We start from the raw sequence: 7607 nt of genomic DNA, 5'->3' as shown, positions 1-7607 counted from the left end.
CCCCTACCTTATAAAACTCTCCTGGATGGACATTAAAACAAGAAGAAAGTTTAAATTGGCCTGCTTCATGTTTTCCCTCTTTAAAAATAACGAACCGCAATATATCATAGATTTATATCCCAAGAGAACAACTTTACCTAATGTCATTACCAGAGCCGATCCGAACTATCTCCATATATCACATTATAGGTCCACGACGTTTCAAAAATCATTTACAGTTGCCACCTCAAAATTATGGAATAGCCTCCCATAACACTTAAGGAATCTTCATCCCTACAAGTGTTCCGCAATAGACTATACTTGGTGTTAGGCAGCTCATCCTGATTGGCTTCTTGTACGTTGCATAGACGTGTTTTGTGTGTTTCTCCATTGATGTTTTGTATACTTTTCCTACGCTTTATTTTGATTGATTTGAAAGTTTTTGTAAATGTTCATTTCTGTCGATTGTTTCAATTTATTTTCCTTCCATTGCATTAGATTGACCTTAAAATTTTGCTGTATGTTAATTTTTGTTAATTTGTTAAAGTTGTTTTCTGCTGCACTTGTTTGACTTGAATCTTTTGTGCATGTTGGTTTCTGTTGATTGGTACAATTTATTTACTTCTTTTGTGTTTAAATTGTCTTGAAGTTTTTGTATAATCCCATTTTTTGCTAATTGGTAATATTTTATTTGGTTAAATTTATTGCTGAGCTAAAATCTGGCTACATATAAAAGTTCTAACGGATGTAAATCCGAGAATAATAAAGTATATTTTTATTATTAATCCTTAAATTTCTCTTTTTGTTTTGGGATTTTTAATATTTGAGTGAAAGAAGTGAATACGGTGAATACGCAAGGACTATAAACTGTGAAGTTATGTGATATGGCATAAAATCAATCAGTATGAACTTTACAAGAATTCCATCATATCATATGTTTTCTCTAATGATAAATGTGTGGTTTAATGTAGAGTGAAAAACATGTGCAACTCATCGCATCTAGCGAAATTGCGCATAAAGTGCGGCATGAAAATCTTCTGAAGGACTGTCAAATTATGCATGCCAGATCAACACATACTTTGCCTTAGTCGTGCGAGCGGTGGTTGAAGGGAAAATGTGCTCGTTTCTGTTAGACACTGGGGCCCAAGTGTCATTATTAGTGCGGGGATCGTGTAGCGGGAGCGGGATGAAGCCGTCACAATATCGCATCCGAGGCGTCGCGGGGCGGGTGCTGAAAAGTTATGGTGAGAAGCCGGTGTCTTTAGAAATAGGCGGTTATGTTTATCCAATCAATGTGCAAGTAGTTGAAACAATGGGCGGTTTTGAAGGGATTTTAGGGTTAATTTTCTATGTAAATACGGATGTGTAATCAACCTTCCAGGAAGGGCAATGAAACTAGACGGGCGTGTAATTCCGCTGCACGGGGCTGATGGGGTAGAGAATGATAATTCGGAAAAGACATTTAGTGCGTTCCGGATCACTACGGACAAGGACCATGCGGTAATTCTTTCAGATGAGGAGTACATACCGCCGCAGTCTGGAAAAAGGTTTCGAGTGACTGTATCACGCGCGGCGGGGCGCAGAAATGGTTGTGATAGAACCCAGATTGATTGAAGTGGAAGGGTGCGCCGTTGCCCGGACCCTTAGTAAGGTGGATGAGGAAAACCGGGTAATAGTAATGATGTCTAATTGGAGTGACGAGGGAATTAGAATACGTCGAGGTACGACGATTGCCGCGGCAAACGGTGTGGAAATTAGTGAAGTTCCGGAAAGAGCGATTAGACGCGCGGAGAAGGACAAGTCGGGGTGGGATCTCACGGAAAAACTTGCACACCTTTCAGAGTCGGAAAGGATACCTCTTCAGGAACTAATAGAAAGTTTTCGGGGACTATTTAGTGAAAAGGAATCCATCCCTGTTACTAATCTCGTCGAACATCATATTCCTACTGGCGACGCTCGTCCAATATACCGACGTCCGTATCGGATTCCTTTTCACCAGAAGCCCTTGGTTGAACAATTCGTCCAAGAGCAGTTAAGAACTGGGGTAATATCCCCTAGTTCCAGTCCTTGGGCGAGCCCAATTGTTATTGTTCCAAAGAAGTCTACCGATGGAAAGCCGGCGTACCGTTTTTGTGTAGACTTTAGGGCACTTAATGCTGTCACAATTCCTGACGTGTACCCGCTACCTAACATAGTAGAAACTTTGGATTATTTAGGGGGGTGTCGCTATTTCACTACTTTGGATATGACGAGTGGTTATCACCAGATACCCATGGCTAAAGACTCGCAGGAGAAAACCGCGTTTATTGTCGATAGTGGCCTTTATGAGTATAAACGCATGCCGTTCGCCCTTAGGAACGCGCCGGGAAGTTTTCAGCGGACGATGGACGGTGTACTTAGAGGCCTTAAGCCGGAACGTTGTCTCGTCTATTTAGACGATATTATCGTATTCAGTGACACGGTGGATGATCATGTTGACCGGTTACGCTCTGTTTTCCAACGGCTAAGTGACGCTGGGTTGTCGCTAAAAATGGAGAAATGCAATTTTGCGGGAAGCAGCGTGAAGTATTTGGGTCACGTGATAAGTGGTGAAGGGGTGCGACCGGAATCAGAAAAAAATTAAGCGGTGCGAGATTTTCCAACACCTACTAACGTCCGAGAGCTGCAGTCATTTCTCGGCCTGGCTAACTACTATCGGCGATTTGTAAAGGGATTCTCGTCGATTGCAAAGCCGCTCACAAACCTTAAAAAGGGGAGGGCATTCGAGTGGGACGCTGAATACGAGGCTGCGTTGAGTCAATTGAAATACTCTCTCACTTCCACCCCTGTGCTGGCATATCCTGATTTTCGGAAACCGTTCACGCTGTCTACCGATGCTAGTAATCACGCCCTCGGCGCCGTGTTATCACAAGAGATTGGTGTAGAAGAACATCCCGTCGCCTTTGCATCTCGTAGGCTTAATCAAGCGGAGCAAAATTATTCTGCCACTGAACGAGAATTACTCGCCGTCGTTTGGGCCATAGGATATTTCAGGTGTTACTTATATGGGCGAAAATTTAACATTATCACTGATCATGCGGCTCTTAAATGGTTATTTAGTCTGAAGGATCCTAATAGCCGGTTGATTCGTTGGACATTAAAATTGTCAGAATATGATTATGAAGTATGTTATAAGCCGGGAAAATTGCACGGAAACGCGGATGGTTTAAGCCGAAAAGTTAGAAAAATAATGGCAGACGAGGTAACGGACATTCGAAATGCTCAAAAGGGTGACGAGGAGTGTATTCAGTGGAGAAAGGAGAAACATTTCGAAGTAGTGGATGGTCTCTTGTGCCGCGTAGAGGAAGGAGAACGTAAGATAGTCGTGCCGAAGGGTTTGCGAAATGGAATACTTAAACAGTGTCATGACCATGTGCTTGCTGGTAATTTGGGAGTAGAATCTACTACACATCGTGTGAGTGGGCAATATTGGTGGCCGGGTTGGAAGAGAGATTGCGAGAGGTATGCGAGAGGGTGCGTGTCATGCTTGAGGAGATCCCCCTATGGGAAAACGAGGGCGCCTTTGCAGCCACTGCCGGAGGCTTGTAGACCATTTGAATTCATAGCAATGGATATTGTCGGCCCCTTACCGAAGACGGAGCGCGGGAACCGTTTTGTACTCTCGATTATTGATCACTTCTCGAGATATTTAGTTATGGTACCTTTAAGTGACCAAAAAGCGGTAACAGTAGACGTGGCCTTCGTCCGTGAATGGATACTTAAATTTGGTGTCCCTGAAAAACTGCTATCTGATCAAGGTAGTAACTTCACTTCCGAACTCTTTCGAAATGTTTGCAAGTTATTAAAGATTACGAAATTACTAACGTCGCCATTTCATCCTCAGTGCAATGGGCGTGTGGAGAGGGTACACCGAACCATAGCTCAAATTCTTTCCCACTATGTAAATAGCAAGGACAATAATTGGGACCTTTTAATTGATTACGCCGTCTCGGCCTATAACACAAGCTGGCATCGGAGTGTTCGCCACTCCCCGCACGAAGTAGTGTATGGTGAACGAATGAAAACCCCCTTCGAGTGCCTCGGCTCCTCTCCGATTCTAGTGGACGATTTTGTGTCGCTGCAAGACAGACTAAGGGTAGTTTGGGGTAAGTGTAAACGTAATAATCGCAAAGCTCGAGAGGAACAGGCCAGAGGGGCAAAGACTAGTTTAAGTAATAGGCGTTATGCAGTGGGTGATTATGTTTATTTGACGGACCCGACCATTAAAACCGGCAAAATTCGAAAATTCCACTCCCCCTGGAAGGGCCCCTACCAGATAATAGAAATTCTCCCACCCCACAATCTCAAGGTGCAACTTCAACACCGAACGGTAATTGCTCACCGGGATAGAGTTAAACCCCACCCAAGCCATTTCTCTACCCCTCCCCCTCCGAGTGGAGAGAAAAAAACGGGGCAGGCCAAAAAAGAAACTAGAACTGTGAAATTGTATATGATGCTTATTGTGACGCCACACCGTGGCAAGTTGCCTGGATGTGCCAAGAATTGGATTTAATCGAAATATGGGCACTGCCCAGAGAGACCCCAATTTATGTAGCCGAATGTATTGCCGCACTTATGGCGGCGAATCATATGTTTTCAATCACCCCAATTGGGTCACATGCCAATGTGTATACAGATAATATGGCTGCTATGAATAGCTTGCAGAGGGGAAAAGGTTTAGCGTTTAAGAGAAAATATGTAAAAACCTTGCACATTCCGTTAATAAAGGATGTGTCACGGTATGTGACCTGGCGCTTCGTCCCGACGGCCCAGAATCCGGCCGACTGTCCTTCCCGGACCGTCCTGCCTCCCTATGCCAAGTCGGCGGGCTTCTCGCGGTCCGCCGGCTGGGTATATAGGTAGGGCGAGACTTGGTGGGACAGTTGGTCGGAAATTCACGGGTCGAAAGGACGGGTGCCAGATCTCTCTCTGCAGCGCTGCCGCGAAGCGCATCTGATGCGCATCTGCAGCATTTTGTGTTTACTGGGTGTGCACAATAAATAATATTTTGAGGAATAATTGGTGAGTTTCACAAACCATTGTGCAATGGCCAGATTTTTTACAGTTAATGCAAATCGTATTTACCATAAGTGGCAAAGTAATAGTTTTATTTGGTTATACAAGTTCGTATTACTTTCCATAAGACCTTGAAAAAATTCTGCGTTCTACCGGTGAGGGCAAAATTGTCCTAGGGACACTCAAACAAAAGGGCAAGAGATCTGTTGGCTGTGCGTATCATTGCTCATGAGCTCAGAGATGATCTTGATAGAAGGTACTCCCCAATTTAGGTTTTATTTTTATGCACGCTAAACCCTTCTCAGGTTTTTAAAGTTTTCAATGTTAGTTGTGCGTACAGTTGGAAGCTGTTTAACTTCTATGAATAGTATTGCCTTAAAATCAATTGCCAATTCTTGACTGATTGTAAGTTGGGGATCTACTCTTGCGTGTTATTAGTGTATCTTTGGTTACTTCACAGACTCTCGGCTGATAGACTGACCTATTTGGCAAATAGGATAGTGGAACTGTTCCCCACTGAAAGCAAGGTGAGTACAACCTGGTGATCTGCAGAGCTACCTGGACAAGACATGTAACCTAATTAATTAATTTGAAGTTATTGCAGTCAAGCCTCTTTTCCATATGGATGACAAGGGTTTCAGAGTTACAAGTCTACTTGGTACCATTCCTTAAATGATGTGCTTTGCTTTCAGAAGAGATTTAATGTCTATCTTGTGATTTTGCACTCAAACCATTCCACAGATTAACTATTTTAAATGTTTCATTTCCCTATAGCTTTACTAAAATAAACAATATATATTGTAAGGAAGTCGCTCGCCGTCTTGTGCCAGCTCGGTTCCGCTCTCGGTGTAATGGAAGAATCGCAGAGTCACGTTCGAGTGATGGGTCCAGTATCTGAAACTCATAACACGTTGCAACCTCTCGCGTGGGATCCATCCTCGTGCATGACTCTGACACCTTACTCCGATTAACAACTTGCAACTGGCTCTCGCGTGGGAATTGGTCTCCGCGTATTCCTCCAACACTTTATGCCGTAACACGTTGCAGTATCTTGGCGTGGGAAGGCGTATGATGTGCATGATCATGCGGCCTCTTTCCGGCCAATAGGAGGACGCTGAGAGGGTCACGAGACGGACGCGACACGGGAGGAAGCCTCTTGGACGGAATAGACACGGGGGGAGTCTTACGCTGTATCTCGGAGGGGGAGTTTGTATCTGTGCTAGTGACAATTAAACGTGTGGAACCAGACTTGTCATATCATTCTGTCTTCTACGCACCTGGCCCTTCCAATAAGCTTAGTGCTTACAATATGTACATATTTATTAGTTTTTTGTAAACGTCTACATACATGGAAAATTATGGTGGTTACACAATCAATTCTGCATCAATTACAGTCAACCCCCATAACTGATAAGCTATTATAAAGTGAAAATATATATGTCCTATGTTGTTACCATATCGAATTCTTCGGGTTGCCTATCTCCCCTCTTGGTATTCAATATTTGTCTCATGCCTCTCCTCCATTTCCTACCCAATATTTTCACTCTCAAGAATATAATTATTTATCTGTTGCCTGACAGTGTCCTCTAACTAATTCTCATTTATGGTAATATTTCCAAGTGGATCCTGATTTTCTGCTCCACCTCATACAAAAACCACTCCTGCATACCTTTTGAAACCCAAATCTCAATAGTCCACAAATTACACTCTTCTTTCCCCATGGTTCAAATTTAGGTACCATCTTGAGCCTTTGTTCATGCAAAGATTTTCTTTAATATTTCCCATTTTCCTTCTATTAGTGCTCTTTAACATCTCCATTCTCTTAGGAAAGGGTAATTTCCTTGAAGCTGTTCCTCTCAGCATGGTGTTGTCATTTCAGTGAGATAGTAATTCCAAGAATTTTTTTAATGCCACTGTAAAATTACTTGAGCAATGAAAAATATTTTCAGGGTTGCTGGATATCGATCGATTCAAGAGGAGTATGCGAGACTGGTAAAGGGAAATTATATTCTAAATGGCATAATACCCGTCGCTGCCATTCTAAGCTTGGCCTTATACCAGGGCGGAAAAGGGGTGAAAAAAGAGCACATGAAAGTGTCAGTCAAGGTAATGTTTTGCATCTTAGTGCTAGTCATAACTTGGCATTTTGCAGGATAATTTTAAAAATCTAAATGTTAGTATTAGCTATTAGAGTTATTTTAAAGTTCCTTTACTTAGTAACTAAGATAAAATAGCCATTATATAAATATATTATTAGCATTTAAAAATCTTAGTTCAGGGCAGGGAGCACGTCATTCAAACTGAAGGATCAATCAGGGTGTGGAGAGGGATATTAATAAATTGTGCCATTTGGAGTGTTATGCAGTAATTGATTGCTTTTAATTCAAGTACTCCAATTTTTAACAATTGTCAACCAATACTTGAAGCCACACCAAGGCTTCATTATGGTTACTTTAATTTTTAAAGAATATTTTGAGACAGTCATTGCACAGTGTGCAGAAATAAATTTTTTATGTACTAATAGTTTTATTCCTTTACAGAATCTGAGGTAGATGACAGCCAAGATGATGATG

The 7607-nt window shown here is 42.4% G+C and overlaps 1 long non-coding RNA gene across 1 annotated transcript; it reads left to right on the top strand.

Annotated features, from left to right (window-relative positions):
* The first annotated feature begins 5248 nt into the window (after positions 1-5248).
* On the top strand, positions 5249-7001 carry LOC124154028. The gene is made up of 3 exons (XR_006863813.1): positions 5249-5290; positions 5495-5561; positions 6984-7001. It is a non-coding gene; the product is annotated as an uncharacterized LOC124154028 (long non-coding RNA).
* The last annotated feature ends 606 nt before the right edge of the window (positions 7002-7607 follow it).

Source organism: Ischnura elegans, chromosome 1, assembly GCF_921293095.1.
Source record: "Ischnura elegans chromosome 1, ioIscEleg1.1, whole genome shotgun sequence".
In the NCBI taxonomy this organism is placed as follows: domain Eukaryota; kingdom Metazoa; phylum Arthropoda; class Insecta; order Odonata; family Coenagrionidae; genus Ischnura; species Ischnura elegans.
The sequence above is the reverse complement of the archived record's forward strand: the minus strand, read 5'-3'. Positions and strand labels throughout refer to the sequence as shown.